Here is an 18,759-nt window from a genome sequence, read left to right as displayed (position 1 = left end):
CAGCATACTAGGTAAAGGGAAGGCATAGTTGACTGTAAGGGCTTGTATAGATGAACAGCTAGTGCACGGCAAACTGGGGAGTAAATCTATAGTGCACTAGCCTGTTGCATCCTAATTATCTGTATGGACCCTGCTGCTGTTCACAAGTTCCCTAGTGTGCTTTGATTTACCGCTCTATGAAATGAGAGTAGGTCAGTGTGCACCAATGAACATTCACTGTGCAGCAGCAGGGTCCACATGGAAGTGCACGGCATACTAATGTACTGTGGATTTACACTCCGACTTTCCATACACTAGTGCAGGGGTGGCCAACCTGTGGCTCCAGAGTCACATCTGGCTTTTCAGAAGTTAATATGCGGGTCCTTGTATAGGCATCGACTCTGGGGCTGGAGCTACAGGCACCAACTTTCCACTGTGCTGGGGGGTGCTCACTGCTCAACCTCTGATTCTGCCACAGGCCCTGCCCCCCACTCCACCCCTTCCCGCCCCGTCCCCTGAGCCCGCCATGCCCTCGCTCCTTCACCTCCCCCTCCGAGCCTCCTGCACACCACGACACAGCTGATTGAGAGATGCAGGGAGGGAGGGGAAGGCGCTGATCGGCGGGGCTGCCAGTGGCTGGGAGGCGCTGGGAGCGGGGGGCAGGAAGGGAGCTGATGGGGGGCCTGCTGATGTATTACTGTGGCTCTTTGGCAATATACAATGGTAAATTCTGGCTCCTTCTCAGTCTCAGGTTGGCCACCCCGCATTAGTGGGTTTTCTAGACAAGCCCAAAGTGACTTTTATGCCTCCCCTGATCTTGGATGCTGTCAGGAGCCAAACTAAACCTCAGGGCAAGTTAGAGCAGCCACATAGCTGCTGTAACTTACAATAGCTAGAACAGTCCCTTAGGGATAGGTCTTTCAGCTGGGATTGATAGAACACTTAGCTCTCTGGCCCCACCTCCTGGTGGCATGCATCATACTCACTTCCCACAATGTCTCCTCCCTGTCCCAAGCTAGCTCCATGACACTCCTTGCACTGTTAGTTCCTAAGGGGACTAAAGTTAAACTGACTATGCTGGTTTTATACCAGCCCAAAATTCCCTGACATTTCCCAATTAAGGCATCTTTAAGGTTGCTTTGCTGGGGCCAGGATCTGTCTGATCAGGTTGAAAGCAAACTCAAAACTATCTGCTAGGGTCGATGTCTACAGGACTGCCATTTAGTCTAGAAGCTGCTGTCTTCACCTCCTCTGGTTGAATGTACAAAGGTCACTCTCTGAATCTTGACTTGTCACAGAGAGGACAGTAGAAGTCATCAAAAGGTAAAACTAAGTGCAGATGTTCACTTGACATGTTTGGGTTTTATGGAACAATATTCCTGTAAGGGAGTTTGTTATTTTTTAATAACCACTATACTGTAAATGTAATCTCCATTGTTTCATGTGCCATGGATGTCGTGGAACTCATACCTAAGTATGGTACATAGTTAATTGTTGTTTCACTGGCTATATTGTTAGCTCCCTAGTGGGAGCTAAATTTAAGCATATGCTTAATACTTTGTTGACACAAACCCTATATTTGTTCAAGAACACGAAAGGTGAAAAAGTATATCGTGTGGATGGAAAGTGTCTATGCCTCACAGTTCAGTGTTACTCTTCCAAGAACAGTTTGGGCTGGTCGACATTAACTCTGTAAGTCAATCTAAGTTATGCTATTTCAGTGATGTAAATTAGGTTAACTTACAGTGGTGTCTACACCACACTCTCCCGTCGACATAGCTTCCAGCTCTCGGGGAGGTGGAGTGCAGATGTTGATGAGAAAGCACTCTCCCATGAATTTAGTGTGTCTTCACCAGACCTGCTAAATCGACAGCACTGCATCAATTGCTGCAGTGTCGAGTTAGCCAGTAGTGTAGACATGGCCTTTATCTATATATCATATTTATTTGTGTAGTGTTTTTTGTGTCATGGAACACTATATATATTATAATGTATGTATGTATTTATACATGTATACGTGTTTGTGTGTGTGTATACACCCGCAGATAATGTGAGTGAATTTTATTATGCAGGAAAACAGTGTCTAATAGTGTTTAGATAACTTAAAACAAGTATAGTACTGAAAGCATTGAAAACTTCCACATACATGTTTGTCAATGCATCTCAGTCTTAATTTGCAATAACTCTGCTACTCCAGTCTATGAGCAAAGGCTACCAGCCATGCAGTGATTTTGTGTGGATGTGGATAGCTGCGGGTTAAAATTAGACCATTACACTTACTTTCATTTGTGACCTAAATTCAGATTTGAACTCAAATTGCCGAAGGTGAAAGGCTAGTGCACTAACCCTCTTTACACTTCCTCGCCCCTCCCCTGAGAAAATAGGCTTTATGGTAAGTAGGTACTTAATGTTTGGATCCTCTTTTTTTATTTCTTCTTCTTTGCCCCCGTCTATTTTTTCCCTTTCCTCTGCTCCACCTTCTCATCCCTTATCCACAAATGGGGAAGAAGCCCGTTGCAAAGTGAAAAATGTCATTGGTGGAAAATACCTAGGTCAATCAGTTTGATGGCAGAGCCACGTCCTGCCACTTTTCAGTTAAAATTATGTGCAAATCCTACTGACATGAAGTCTAAGTCACAAAGAAAACGGGCCTGTAACAATTAAGTGAAAGGGACACATACATGTTCTGTTAGTCTTTCAGACTCATCGTCTTCCGAACAATATTAGTCACATAGGTTGGTTATACATTAGTGTCTAGAGTTTTATATCACTGATCATTTAATTCATTGTAATGCTACACACTGACAGACATGGCCTGATGGAAACAACATTTGTGTGTCTTTTACACATGTCCTTCTGTACCGGGGTGATCGTCTGAGCCATATACGACAATCTTCAAAAGTTTGAGAGCCAGGATGCTGAAGCCCTGACCCCCAGCAAGCATGCCCTGCTGGTCTGAAACCCCGAGCCCCAGCAGGTGCTCCCCGTGGGGCTGAAGCCCCAAGACCCCCCACCCCACTGGGCAGAAGCTAGAAGCGATATGCGGGGTCACTTGCCCCCAGATTTTTGCCAGGGTTTTTTGGCCCCACTTGGTCACATGGTGACCTCTTGGAGAGGTGGATTAACTACACCGATGGAAACCATTTCCATAGATGTAGGAAGCATCTGCACTCCAACAGCATAGCGGCAGTGCTGTAGCTGTGCCACTATGGCGGCTGTAGTTTAGACATGGCCTTAGAGTATTAGTCTTTGGGAATCCAGGTCTGGGGCTTTGATTCAGCATAGTGTAGAGGTAAGCACAGGTGGCGGTGGCTAGGGCTAGAGGGGACTCAGCCCCCCAACTCCACTTCTGGCGGGTGGCACTGGGGCAAAGAAGGGAACGGGACAATGTAGGGGGAGGGCCCAGCCTCTAGGCTGGATTCCCAGCAGATGGAGCTAGATTCCTCAGTCCTGGCAGAGAGCACTGGAAAGGGAGGGAATCCTGAGGTGATGGGGGAGAGGACCCTCAGGGTAGGGGGGGATGTCCTGAAGTGATTGTGGCGGGAAGGAGGGAGATCCTGAAGTGATTTAAGGGGAGGTCCTGGTGGAAGGAGGGTTGCTGAGGTGATTGGGGTAGGAAAGGAGAGTCCCAGAAGAAAGGGTGGATCCTGAGTGAGGCCCCACATTTGGTGGCACTGGAGGTAGAGTGGGTGAGACATTGCAAGGGAAGGCCCAACTGTGCATGGATGCACACGTCAGGTGATGCTGTGGCAGGTTCAAATTTGTGAGCATTAAGAGTCAACAGGCCACAGCAGGGAGCCAGCCCCAGCCACACTGGACAGGAGCCCCTCTGCAGGGTGAGTGCGGGCTGGGCTCAGCTCACTCTCCCTCCCCCAAGAATTTTCAGCAGTTGCTTATGAAGATAAAGGCTAGCCACACTTCCCCAAAGCTTTGGTGCTTGTTTGGGGTTTGTTTTTGCTGTGGGTGGTGGTGTTTTGGTGTGGTTTGTGTTTCCCAGATTAACAGGATTTAGGTGGGAAGGCTATGACAGATACAGAGGCAGCAGTGGGAGTGACTCATGTAGTGGAAGACACAATGAAGATGACTGGATGTGGAAGCTGCGGTATGTACATGATCCTGGAGGGGGTACCTGAAAAGAGTTTCATCAGCATGAAGTGCCATCTGATAGAGCTGATGGAAGAAAAGATCCGAGGATTGGAGAGGCAGGTGCAGACTCTGGTTGACTTTAGAAGGGGGTTTGAGCAGATGATGGAGCAAAGACATGAGGAGGCGAAGGGAAAAGCTCAGACTTGCAGATGGAAGCAGGACTGAGGAATTCTGAGGGGAGACTGGGTGAGGAAAGTGGTCAGTGGAAGCATGTGACTAAAAGAACTAGGCAGAGGAAAAGATGGGCTAGTGAAGGAGAAATAGAGCTCAAGAACAGGTTTGCAGAGTTGGAAAATGAAGAAGGGGCTCAGCAGGTAGTCACTGAAGGTGGAAGGGCAAGGAAGAAGAGCAGAGCGGCTAGTCCTATAGGAAAAGGGGAAGAGTCAATGGAGACTACACCAAATATGAGCCTCAGGAGGATACAAGATGGGTTGAAGAGGATTACAAGGGAGAATAGGAATGGAAAGAACTTGCAGCCAGACAGAACAGGGGATAGACTGGAGAATCGCACCATCACCAGGAAAAGGCAGGTCTACGTGATCAGGGACGCCTTATTGAGAAGAATAGACAGGCCTGTAACCAGAGCTGATCCAGAGAATAGAAGGGTGTGCTGTCTTCCGGGTGCTAAGATACAGGATGTAGACCTGAGGTTGAAAAGGATCCTAAAGGGAGCGGGAAAGAATCCCGTAATTATCCTTCATGTGGGAACAAATGATACAGCTAGATTCTCACTGGAAAGTATTAAGGGAGACTATGCTAGGCTGGGGAAGACGCTTAAGGAAATCGAGGCTCAGGTAATCTTTAGTGGGATTCTGCCTGTTCCTAGAGAAGGGCAACAAAGGTGTGACAAGATTATGACTATCAACAGATGGCTTAGGCAATGGTGCTATAAGGAGGGCTTTGGGATGTATGGCCACTGGGAGGCATTCATGGACAGCAGACAGTTCTCTCGGGATGGACTTCATCTGAGTAGGGAAGGAAATAGACTTCTAGGATGGAGGCTGGCACAACTGATTAAGAGAGCTTTAAACTAGGAATTTGGGGGAGATGGTTGGGAGATGTCCAGGTAATCTCCACGCCGGATTTTAGCATTGAGAGGGAAGAAAACGAAGTAAGAAAGGATACAGCCATGGGTAGGAAAATGTATATAAGGAGGAAGGGCAGTGTGGATACCAGTCTAATAGGTTATACTGGCTGTAGAATAACCGTGCCTAATAGGGTACAGAATGTGAGCGAGGCCAAACAGCAAAAATTAAGATGTTTGTACACCAATGCGAGGAGCCTACGTAACAAATTGGAGGAACTAGAGCTACTGGTGCAGGAAGTGAAACCAGATATTATAGGGATAACAGAAACATGGTGGAATAGTAGCCATGACTGGACTACAGGTATTGAAGGGTATGTGCTGTTTAGGAAAGACCGAAATAAAGGTAAAGGTGGTGGAGTAGCATTGCATATCGATGATGAGGTAGAATGTAAAGAAATAAGAAGCAATGGAATGGATAAGACAGAGTCCATCTGGGCAAAAATTACATTGGGGAAGAAAACTATTAGAGCCTCCCCTGTGATAGTGCTTGGGGTGTGCTGTAGACCACATGAATCTAATTTGGATATGGATAGAGCCCTTTTTAATGTTTTTAATTAAGTAAATACTAATGGAAACTGCGTGATCATGGGAGAATTTAACTTCCCAGATATAGACTGGAGGACGAGTGCTAGTAATAATAATAGGGCTCAGATTTTCCTAGATTCGATAGCTGATGGATTCCTTCATCAAGTTGTTGCTGAACCGACTAGAGGGGATGCCATTTTAGATTTGGTTTTGGTGAGTAGTGAGGACCTCGTAGAAGAAATGGTTGTAAGGGACAATCTTGATTCAAGTGATCATGAGCTAATTCAGTTCAAACTGAACGGAAGGATTAACAAAAATAAATCTGCAACTAGGGTTTTTTATTTCAAAAGGGCTGACTTTCAAAAATTAAGAAAATTAGTTAGGGAAGTGGATTGGACTGAAGAATTTATGGATCTAAAAGTAGAGGAGGCCGAGGATTACTTTAAATCAAAGCTGCAGAAGCTATCGGAAGCTTGCATCCCAAGAAAGGGGAAGAAATTCATAGGCAGGAGTTGTAGACCAAGCTGGATGAGCAAGCATCTCAGAGAGGTGATTAAGAAAAAGCAGAAAGCATACAGAGAGTGGAAGATGGGAGGGATCAGCAAGGAAAGCTACCTTATTGAGGTCAGAACATGTAGGGATAAAGTGAGAAAGGCTAAAAGTCAAGTAGAGTTGGACCTTGCAAAGGGAATTAAAACCAATAGTAAAAGGTTCTATAGCCATATAAATAAGAAGAAAACAAAGAAAGAAGAAGTGGGACCGCTAAACACTGAGGATGGAGTGGAGGTCAAGGATAATCGAGGCATGGCCCAATATCTAAACAAATACTTTGCCTCAGTCTTTAATAAGGCTAAAGAGGATCTTAGGGATAATGGTAGCATGACAAATGGGAATGAGGATATGGAGGTAGATATTACCGTATCTGAGGTAGAAGTGAAACTGGAACAGCTTAATGGGACTAAATCAGGAGGCCCAGATAATCTTCATACAAGAATATTAAAGGAATTGGCACCTGAAATTGCAAGCCCATTAGCAAGAATTTTTAATGAATCTGTAAACTCAGGGGTTGTACTGTATGATTGGAGAATTGCTAACATAGTTCCTATATTTAAGAAAGGAAAGAAATGTGATCCGGGTAACTACAGGCCTGTTAGTTTGACATCTGTAGTATGTAAGGTCTTGGAAAAAATTTTGAAGAAGAAAGTAGTTCAGGACATTGAAGTCAATGGTAAATGGGACAAAATACAACATGGTTTTACAAAAGGTAGATCGTGCCAAACCAACCTGATCTCCTTCTTTGAGAAAGTAACAGATTTTTTAGACAAAGGAAACGCAGTGGATCTAATTTACCTAGATTTCAGTAAGGCGTTTGATACCGTACCACATGGGGAATTATTAGTTAAATTGGAAAAGATGGCGATCAATATGAAAATTGAAAGGTGGATAAGGAATTGGTTAAAGGGGAGACTACAACGGGTCCTACTGAAAGGTGAACTGTCAGGCTGGAGGGAGGTTATCAGTGGAGTTCCTCAAGGATCAGTTTTGGGACCAATCTTATTTAATCTTTTTATTACTGACCTCGGCACAAAAAGTGGGAGTGTGCTAATAAAGTTTGCAGATGATACAAAGCTGGGAGGTATTGCCAATTTAGAGAAGGACTGGGATATCATACAGGAGGATCTGGATGACCTTGTAAACTGGAGTAATAGTAATAGGATGAAATTTAATAGTGAAAAGTGCAAGTTATGCATTTAGGGATTAATAACAAGAATTTTAGTTATAAACTGGGGATACATCAATTAGAAGTAATGGAGGAGAAGGACCTCGGAGTATTGGTTGAAGATAGGATGACTATGAGCCTCCAACGTGATATCGCCGTGAAAAAAGCTAATGCGGTCTTGGGATGCATCAGGAGAGGTATTTCCAGTACAGATAAGGAGGTTTTAGTACTGTTATACAAGGCACTGGTTAGACCTCACCTGGAATACTGTGTGTAGTTCTGGTCTCCCATGTTTAAGAAGGATGAATTCAAACTGGAACAGGTACAGAGAAGGGCTACTAGGATGATCAGAGGAATGGAAAACCTGTCTTATGAAAGGAGACTCAAGGAGCTTGGCTTGTTTAGCCTAACTAAAAGAAGGTTGAGGGGAGATACGATTGCTCTCTATAAATATATCAGAGGGATAAATACCGGAGAGGGAGAGGCAAATTATTTAAGCTCAGTACCAATGTGGACACAAGAACAAATGGATATAAACTGGTCATTGGGAAGTTTAGACTTGAAATTAGACAAAGGTTTCTAACCATCAGAGGAGTGAAGTTTTGGAATAGCCTTCCAGGGGAAGCAGTGGGGGCAAAAGATTTATCTGGCTTTAAGATTAAACTCGATAAGTTTATGGAGAAGATGGTATGATAGGATAACATGATTTTGGTAATTAATTGATCTTTAAATATTCATGGTAAATAGGCCTAATGACCTGTGATGGGATGTTAGATAGGGTGGGATCTGAGTTACCCAGGAATGAATTTTCTGTAGTATCTGGTTGGTGAATCTTGCCCATATGCTCAGGGTTTAGCTGATCACCATATTTGGGGTTGGGAAAGAATTTTCCTCCAGGGCAGATTGGAAGAGGCCCTGGAGGTTTTTCGCCTTCCTCTATAGCATGGGGCACAGTCACTTGCTGGAGGATTCTCTGCTCCTTGAAGTCTTTTTAAACCACGATTTGAGGACTTCAATAGCTCAGACATAGGTGAGAGGTTTTTCACAGGAGTGGGTGGGTGAGATTCTGTGGCCTGCGTTGTGCAGGAGGTCAGACTAGATGATCATAATGGTCCCTTCTGACCTTAGTATCTATGAATCTCTGGTTGGGGCCAGCTCTAGGTCCATTGACTCACCTTTGCTTTAAAAAGACTAATTTTAGAATAGGCCTGGCAGATGTATTTTGATAAATTAAAGAGAGAGCTGAAATATTTAAGAACCACAGTTTTGTAAAAATGTCTGTTCTAATCTCTGTGCCAAAGCACTTGTGTCATAATTAACTATTTAAGATCAGTATAAGACACCACACTTATTTTTTTTCTCTAAAAACATATGGAGGACAATACAAACCCACAAGGAGCATTTCCAAGGGACTAAATGCCAGAGTGAATACTCCTGATACCCCTGGAAGTGGCTTACTGTGAGTGCTGCCAAATCCAATACAGATGAACATTTTTAAATTTTTGTTGTAGATAAGAAGTAGAGTGTATATATTTGTTTTTCCTAGTCTAACACAAGACTCCACATGTATACTATAATTAGAAGGGGGTAAAAGCTGTGTTTTAAGGGCCAGATATTCAACATGTGACTTCTTTGTGTGCATACAACTTGACTTATGCAATTTTAAGGAATATCACTGTGTATAAACACTATAGAATTCACACAATCCTGTTTCTATGCACAAATGGACATTGATTTTACTGGACACCTAGCCCCAGAAGATATTTTATGTGGGAAATATTGAGAGAAAATGAGAAATTACAGACTCCTGCTCTGGGGATGCCATAGTATACAAAGCCCCAGTCAAAGTCCATTGAAGTCAATGGGAGTCTATTGATTTCAATGAGGTTTGGGTCAGACCCATAAGGATATGACAGATAATGTTCTAAGTTGAAGCTGTCCCAGGAAAAGTCCATAACTCCTGCTTTATGGTGCACAGGGCAAATTCTGCCCTTGAATAAGTACACAAAACTTCCATTGATTTGGGGTCATGTCTGCATATCTGAGGACAGAATATGTCCTGGCATTACAGGACTGTACAAAATGAGGAGATAATCCATATGACAGGGTTCAGTGGGTTTCCCTCATGAAAGAGAGAACCATAATTTCAAGGCACTGAAAAGACATCTAGCATCATCCATCACTACAGAAATGATTCACAGGTTTGACAAAAAAATATGAAAAATAATCTGCTGTCTAGAAAATGAGCTAATCAATTCTGATGAAATCTATAAACCATTTCGGTTCTATACTGAAGGGGAGGCACAAACATGAAGCTCTCAGATATGGAGAGGTTTTTTTCTTTTGAAAATACACAGAATTCTTCTCTTTAAAAACAGAGAAATAACTTCTTTACATTTAAAAAAATATTTGCTACTTTCTGACTGAGATGGAGAGCCAGGAACTATTCAGGCACGGTTCATGTCCTCGTGGGAGTTCCTGCTGTCCCTGTGAAATGTACAGTGTTTTCTGCAGCATGGCAGTTTTTATAGTTCATATTTATTGTTTCATCGTACATTATGGGAAGGGGATATGCTTCTAACCTCCTCAAAAGAATATAGAAGGCCCCAAACATAGTAAAACCACCATGGTTCCCCTGGCTGTGGGGAAGGATCCATATCACAAAGGGGGACTCTACACTCCATATATGCTGAAGAGTTTGGCTCCAGGGTGTCTCTCTCTGTGGGGATGCTGCGGGAAGGTTAGTGGCCTGGCCTGGTTAGGGAGGCAACCAACAGACCCAACGCTGTGCAGATTCACAGGTCTAATGCCACATAGGCCCTATGTGGACTCTATGTGGACCCTAAAGAGTGGCTCAGTAGCCACTCCACTTCAAGCTGTATGGTTGATTGCAGGATTTATTTCCCACTGAACCTTCTCTTAACACCCTGCACAAAACTCATTTATTGAAGCCTTGCAAGAAAGGGGCAGTGCTTGCCCCTTTAGTAATGAGAAGTGAAATAATAAAAACATTGCCAGGTGTATCCCCATTTGTTATTTATACGACACTTTGGGTGTATATACACACAAATACAGTTTTCCTTTACTAAATTGTTTGCCGGTTATAGACAACAACTGCTCCACTTCTAGAATAGAGGTTTAACTCACACACTTTCCCATCTCTTTTGAGAGGAGCTCAAAAGATTATTTTCTTATTATGTCTTTCACCTTTATATTATCTTATATATTAAGCGTCGGTTATAACTGATATTGCAAATAACTGTCTTGTCACCGACGGGCCCGATTCTGCCACTCTTGCTCACATTGATTACTCCCATGGGCATTCAGCATGAATAAGAGTGGCAGAATTTAACTCTGAAGTAGTGGGATGTTATTGAATTTTGTATGGTATGCAAGAAATGAACAACATGGGATAAAAAAATCAAAACAATTGCATATATATACAGGTATCAGAAAAAGGTTAAAACTAGGACTCTATCCTGGCTGCTCCAGCTGAAATGGAAGATGCAGGGAGCCCCTTCCCACCACTTGTACACTCGTGTTCGTTAGGGGACAAATATAATGCCAGTGGTTGTGCTCTTCCTGAGCATGGAGGCAATCCATACCCCAGCTGCTTGTCAGGAGCCAGCACTGTGTGGACTGCATGCTACATATCTAACTAATAGATACAAGAGCTGCTTATAATAGTGTTCCCTCTTAGGCCCATGCAGGCAGAAAGCCTTTGGCCACTGCCACTAATTTGCCCAGTGCACACTTTGCCCAATATATCGCTTTGCCTCTAAAAGGCACAGAAGTCTCCTCAGCATTTTGTTTCACTTTTATTTGTAGAAGTTCCTTTTTACATGTTACATTATGGAATCAGAATATAAAATGCCCTTACAATCTGCTAATGTGTACTCCTGCATTGATGTCACTTTTCAGCGTGATTGCTGCTGTGAGCAATGGTGTCAGAAATGCCAGTTTTAATTTAACCTGTGATTTCCAAATGCATTTCACAGTTTATACTTGGATTGCTTCCCACCATAGAAACTTTCAGCATACTCTGATGTGCAGGGGGCTGCAACTATTAATGTTGTAGTGTGCCAAATACTAAAGTGAATAAAATTGGTATATTGTGTTATGGCTTTCTACACAGTGACAGCAGTCCCATACACTTAGAGAAGTTGGGCTGACAATGAAAAGCTTCTACTCTTTTTTTAATTATTGCTGTGGCTATCATAGAATCATAGAATATCAGGGTTGGAAGGGACCCCAGAAGGTCATCTAGTCCAACCCCCTGCTCGAAGCAGGACCAAATCCCAGTTAAATCATCCCAGCCAGGGCTTTGTCAAGCCTGACCTTAAAAACCTCTAAGGAAGGAGATTCTACCACCTCCCTAGGTAACGCATTCCAGTGTTTCACCACCCTCTTAGTGAAAAAGTTTTTCCTAATATCCAATCTAAACCTCCCCCACTGCAACTTGAGACCATTACTCCTCGTTCTGTCATCTGCTACCATTGAGAACAGTCTAGAGCCATCCTCTTTGGAACCCCCTTTCAGGTAGTTGAAAGCAGCTATCAAATCCCCCCTCATTCTTCTCTTCTGCAGGCTAAACAATCCCAGCTCCCTCAGCCTCTCCTCATAAGTCATGTGTTCCAGACCCCTAATCATTTTTGTTGCCCTTCGCTGGACTCTCTCCAAATTATCCACATCCTTCTTGAAGTGTGGGGCCCAAAACTGGACACAGTACTCCAGATGAGGCCTCACCAATGTCGAATAGAGGGGAACGATCACGTCCCTCGATATGCTCGCTATGCCCCTACTTATACATCCCAAAATGCCATTGGCCTTCTTGGCAACAAGGGCACACTGCTGACTCATATCCAGCTTCTCGTCCACTGTCACCCCTAGGTCCTTTTCCGCAGAACTGCTGCCTAGCCATTCGGTCCCTAGTCTGTAGCTGTGCATTGGGTTCTTCCGTCCTAAGTGCAGGACCCTGCACTTATCCTTATTGAACCTCATCAGATTTCTTTTGGCCCAATCCTCCAATTTGTCTAGGTCCTTCTGTATCCTATCCCTCCCCTCCAGCGTATCTACCACTCCTCCCAGTTTAGTATCATCCGCAAATTTGCTGAGAGTGCAATCCACACCATCCTCCAGATCATTTATGAAGATATTGAACAAAACCGGCCCCAGGACCGACCCTTGGGGCACTCCACTTGATACCGGCTGCCAACTAGACATGGAGCCATTGATCACTACCCGTTGAGCCCGACAATCTAGCCAGCTTTCTACCCACCTTATAGTGCATTCATCCAGCCCATACTTCCTTAACTTGCTGACAAGAATACTGTGGGAGACCGTGTCAAAAGCTTTGCTAAAGTCAAGAAACAATACATCCACTGCTTTCCCTTCATCCACAGAACCAGTAATCTCATCATAAAAGGCGATTAGATTAGACAGGCATGACCTTCCCTTGGTGAATCCATGCTGGCTGTTCCTGATCACTTTCCTCTCATGCAAGTGCTTCAGGATTGATTCTTTGAGGACCTGCTCCATGATTTTTCCAGGGACTGAGGTGGGGCTGACTGGCCTGTAGTTCCCAGGATCCTCCTTCTTCCCTTTTTTAAAGATTGGCACTACATTAGCCTTTTTCCAGTCATCCGGGACTTCCCCCGTTCGCCACGAGTTTTCAAAGATAATGGCCAATGGCTCTGCAATCACAGCCGCCAGTTCCTTCAGCACTCTCGGATGCAACTCGTCCGGCCCCATGGACTTGTGCACGTCCAGCTTTTCTAAATAGTCCCTAACCACCTCTATCTCCACAGAGGGCTGGCCATCTCTTCCCCATTTTGCGATGCCCAGCGCAGCAGTCTGGGAGCTGACCTTGTTAGTGAAAACAGAGGCAAAAAAAGCATTGAGTACATTAGCTTTTTCCACATCCTCTGTCACTAGGTTGCCTCCCTCATTCAGTAAGGGGCCCACACTTTCCTTGGCTTTCTTCTTGTTGCCAACATACCTGAAGAAACCCTTCTTGTTACTCTTGACATCTCTGGCTAGCTGCAGCTCCAGGTGCGATTTGGCCCTATGTTGCTTTCCACATGTTTTCATGTACTAATTCTCAGGAATTATTGGGCACAACTAAGTTAATTAACCCACATATTCCTGATTTAAAAAAAAATCATGGCGGGAGAAGGTGGTGTCCTTGTGTGTGCAGAGATATGTTATAATTTGAAATAGGGTAAGTATGGAGTCAGGTGGCTAGTTCATTAGGTGGAGCAGAACAGTGAGGGAGGAGGAATTGGGAAGGGTGGGTAGCTGTTTTGGGGAGTGGGGATAGGTCTTGGAAGCTGGTGTAGAGCATTATAGATGTGGGAGCCAGATAGTGGGACTCAGTCAGGAGATGAATGGTGTGGCTGGCACTGCTGCAGTGGCTGTTGTCTGAATGGAGGTGCTGCTTTCTGTAATCAAAGGATGGTTCAGTGGTCCAGAAAAGAATGGAAATCCTTTGATATGTCACTAATCCCTTCCACTTCGAGGATGCTTGTCTTCCATTGAATGATAGCCAGTAATCGCTGGTGGATCTGCAGGTGGCTAATGAGATTGATCCAGGATCCATAGATCTTGACATTGTTGGGGCAGACTTTTCCCAGTAGAAGGGGCAGATCATGTTAAGTTGGGCTGTGGCGCGTTCTTTCCTCCTTTCCCATTTTTCTGTTTCCTTTTGTCTTAGTTGCATCTCAGAATACTGAGATCATTGCCACTAGGTCCTTCTCCATTTTGGTCAATCGAGGGCTTGGGTTTCCCATGATTTTATGTCAATATTGCACTTCTTCATATTGGCTTTAAGGGTGTCTGAAGCACATTTTTAGCCCACTCCTTGTCTGTTGACCATGGCACAGTTGTGAGAACATTACCTGCTTTGGGAGTCAATTGTCTGGCATTCGAAGAAAATGGCCAGTCCAACAGAGTTGGTGATGGATGAGCATAGCTTCAATGCTGGAGTTTTAGCTTGGGACAGAACACTGATGTTGGTGCGTTGGTCATCCCCCTCGATTCAGATGATCTTGCGGAGGCACTGTTGATGGTATCATTCATAAACTTTGAGTATCTACCATACGTGACCCAGGTTTTGGCACCACACAGAACAGCAGAGATAACAACAGCCTGGTGCACAAGAAGCTAGGTTTGATTCTTGATGTCACAGTCTTCAAAGACACATTTTCTCAGTCCAAAAACTGTGCTGGTGCATTGGAGGCAGTGTTGAACTTCCTTGTCAATGTCAGTTCTCTGCGACAGATAGCTGCTGAGGTAAATCTCTTGTGCTTGGGGGTTGCACGTTGCCCTGAAAAGCCATTTATTCTGGAGCTCAAAGCTGGGGCCTACTGTTTTCATCATTGAGATTCACCTTCCTCCCCACTGGAGACAGCTGTCTGCTCCCATGCCTTGCTCAGGGTCTGGACCTCCCATTGTTCTAGCACAAAATCCTCATCTCCTGATAACCACTTGAGATTTACACCTCTGAGGGCCTCTGAGCTAGCAGGTTGCGAGATTGATGTTCCTGGCAGACAGGAGGGGCCTTCCCTACTGTCTTCTGTCCCTCATCATGGCCCATGAACCCTCTCATTTCCAGGACTAGGCTCGTTTCCACTAGGGGGACTCCAGTTCATCATTTCAGCACCTCCCCAAAATATTTCCAGTCCATCCTAATAACACAAGGTAGGTGAGGGTGGCTGATAGCCCCACCCAGCAGGTGCGGTGTGGTTCCCTACCATCAGCTGCACTTCCATCGTGGGGTAAGGTTGTACAACCTTATGTATGCCCTGGAGGTAGAGGGGAGTGCCCGACATGTTGGGAGACTCTACTGCGTTTTCTGGTATGATTGGCTGCATCTGAAGTCTACCACGCCTATGTCCTCCAATACACTGACTCATACTGAGATAAGCATCTTGGCCGGGCTCCATCTGTGAGCCCTGGAGCAGGCCTTCCATGCCTGTCCATAGCTGCGGTCCATAAGGAGCATCCCTGCCTAAAATGTCCTTTATGTCCACACTCAAAACAGTTCCCCTCGGTTTGCGGTTGGCTGTCCCTCCTCTGGGGCTGTGGGGGTTCCTAGTGGGCATACCCCATTTCTTGGGAGTCCTGGCTCCCAAACAAGGGTGACTTGTAGAAGAGCAGCTGGTTTGTGAACCCTGGGCCTCCCCTCCTAGCCTGACCTCTGCTAGGGGTTGGTGTCTGGAGTTCGGGTGCCCCAGGCCTAGCTGTCAGAGAGCTGGACTCTCAGCTTCCACATAATTCTCCATCAGGGTTATGGCCCCCACCAGTGTCACTAGTCTATGATGCTTCACCCATTTTCTCCTGCCATATGGGAGAACCTGGACAAACTGCTCCAGCACAATAGCTTCTGCTACTTGTATTCTGGTCTACTTCTCAGGGTCCAGTCAGCAGCAACACAGGTGTTGTGCCACCAGGCTGGGTTCCCAGCGGGTACATTTTCTTCCTGAATTGTTCATGGAATGTCTCGGGGTTGATATCCATGTAGTCCAGAATGGTTGCTTTTACCTTACTGTACTCTAACACCTCTATGGGATCTAGGCCCCTGTAGGCTGCTTGGGTGAGTCCTTTCGAATATGGGGCAATGAGGGTGGCCCAGTGTTCTTGCAGCCAGCATGCTGCGGTGGCCGCCCACTCGAAGGTGACCAAGAAGGCTTCTTGGTTGTCTCTGGGACCCATTTTCACAAGCCTGATGGGCAGCCCAGTGCAGGGAACATCACCTGAGGGTCTTGTGCCATCGCATTAGATGCCCCCTTGGGCCTCCAGAGTGTTGCTAATGTTAGAATATTAGGCATGCCTTTTGCTTCTGATGCTTTGCCGCCAGCTCACAGCTGCTGTAGTTGGGCCACTTGCTGTTGCTGCGGGGCAGCTATCTGTTGCCATAGCTGACTCTGTTGCTGCTGTTGCTGAGCTACCTGCCGCTGTTGGCTCTCTACCATCCATTTAAGGAGCTATTCTGCATCCATGATCTCCCTTGGACTGGTTTTGTTGGTAGATCTGCTGTCCTTCTATCGGGACTGGGTTGATGCCCTTATTCGCCACCGGTTATCAGGGGAGTTGGTGTCTGAGCCCAGCAATATCACCTAGCTGCAAGAATCTGTGGCAATATTGCCCGGAAGCAAGAGTCTACAGCTGGCGGTCGGGGAACCTGGGCCCTCCCTGCTCCACCAGATTCCAACCCACGGCCCTGTGGCTGACCGGTCGGATATGTGGCCTGGGGAGTGGATGCTACCAAGCCTGCTCCCTGGGCCACTCCCTCCCGTGGCCTCTGCCCCCTCCAAAGCCACAACAAGCATTGGCTCTGAACTTATTGGGGGTTCTTACTCGCAGTGATCTGCAGGCTTCTCTTTCACCTCTGTTCCTGGTCTCCATGGGGGCCTTCGGTGGACCTGCAGTAGGGTCAGGTCCAGAGGGTGTGGAGCTCCTTAAGCCTCCCTGAAGCAGCCACCTGTGGGGCTACTCCCTTGATCTGTCCAATCTGACTGAGCTGGGCAGCATCCTTTTGAACCCTGCCCCCATTGTGAGCATGCCCAGCAGCTGCAGCTGGGTGGGGCCTTCTGGGTCCAAAGCTGCTCATTAACACTTGATTCCCTGGTGTGGGACTTCTACATCCCATCACAGGGACAAGGAAGTATTCAGATAATATGAAAGTTCAGATAATAGAGTAGACACCCCTGGCCAGACTCCAAATAAAATCCACATCCCCCATGCTATTTGGATAATCAGGAGTATACTTCAAGGAGATGATGTAAAGCTTAGATAATTAGGATCTTAAAATCCTTGACAAAGATGTATAAATATTATTATCTCCATTGAACAGGATCTGAAGCACAGAGAGATGAAAACTGACATTCTCAGCAGTGGCATTTGATTTTGGATGCCACTATTTCAGCAATCCCAATTTGGGACAGCATGAGCTTGACATCCCCAGGTGCCAGGCAGCCATAGCTTCATTTGAGGTCATGTGGAGCTGTAGATGCACAATTCCTCAATCAACCTGGGGGCATCTCACATTGGAGCCCCAACATTGAGAACCCCAAATCAGTCACCATTCTTGAAAATTTGGAAGCTGGCGATTTTCCCAGGTTCACACAATGAGTTGGCAGCAGAGTTGGCAGCAGTCCAGTTCTTCCCCTCCAATCCATTCCTCTAACTACTATTACCTCCTTTTCCTACTAGTATGCTTGCATTTTATGTGTTCATTTATAATTTCTAATCCTTTTCAAAATACCGTTAAACTTAAGTTGAGTAATTTCCTATGGGAGAGAATACCACAGATTTCTACCTACTGCCCGTCTATTTAATTGTCCCCTTATTCTTCTGTTGTTAGGCTAGAGGAAAAAATGACTGAGTTTTCATAGACCATTTAAGTTTTTGTATACCTCTGTCATGTCATCTCGTACTTCCCTTCTCTCAAATTTAAGTAATCAAAGATTTTAAATCTTTCTTATATCTAAGTCCCTCCAACGTCTTGTCACTTTAGTTGTTCTTTTTAGATCTTTTGAAGTTCAGGAATGTCCTTTTTAAAGAAGTCAACCAACAATGAAAGCAGTACATTAGGTGCAGATCATTGATTTACTTGAGGCAATTGTATTAATTACAATGCTCTCGTCAATGCAATCTAGAATCCTAGGCCCCTGAATATTGAGCAGTCATATTCATTGAACTGTATATTATGATTAGGGATGAGCGAATTTGTTTAACTAATTCTTAACCCATTCAAATTTCAAGACTTTGAAAGCTGTGGCGATCTGTTAAGGGGTCAGAGAGGTACAGAGAGAAAAAAATCCAGTGAAAATTAAAGTACATAATAAAATAGCATCCAGAGCAAAAAACAAATCCAAAATGATTAGGCTTGGCAGAATTCAATTTTCATTGTTTTGTAATTTTGATGGATAATTTTTATGTTTATTTTTAAGCATTTTTCAGATTTTTATCAATTTAAATGTTCAGTTATGCAAAATTATGGGTTTTAAGCATTTTCTTCAATTTTTATCCATTTTAAATTTTCACAGTTGCGTAAAATTATGGAGGGAGAATCAGACAATGCAAGGGGGTCAGACAGTAATTATTTAATGACAGTAGACATTGACATGCAAAAAGTTAAAGCTTTGTAACCATTAGAACATAAATTGTCAACATCACATATAAAAAATATACAAAGTAAATATCCTTAAATCAAAGACTAATAAGTTTTCAAGCAGCATTTTTCTTTGTAAACTTTGCCTTTGTAAACTTGATTAGTATTGTTGGAAATATTTTTTCACTG

General features: G+C 44.7%; 1 protein-coding gene across 1 annotated transcript in view; it reads left to right on the top strand.

The window, feature by feature from the left end:
• The window catches only part of TRHDE (thyrotropin releasing hormone degrading enzyme), a 319,124-nt gene that overhangs the window by 212,281 nt on the left and 88,084 nt on the right, over positions 1-18,759 (top strand). The window lies entirely within an intron of this gene.

The sequence above is a fragment of the Caretta caretta genome, chromosome 1, assembly GCF_965140235.1.
Source record: "Caretta caretta isolate rCarCar2 chromosome 1, rCarCar1.hap1, whole genome shotgun sequence".
Lineage (NCBI taxonomy): Eukaryota > Metazoa > Chordata > Testudines > Cheloniidae > Caretta > Caretta caretta.
The sequence above is the reverse complement of the archived record's forward strand: the minus strand, read 5'-3'. Positions and strand labels throughout refer to the sequence as shown.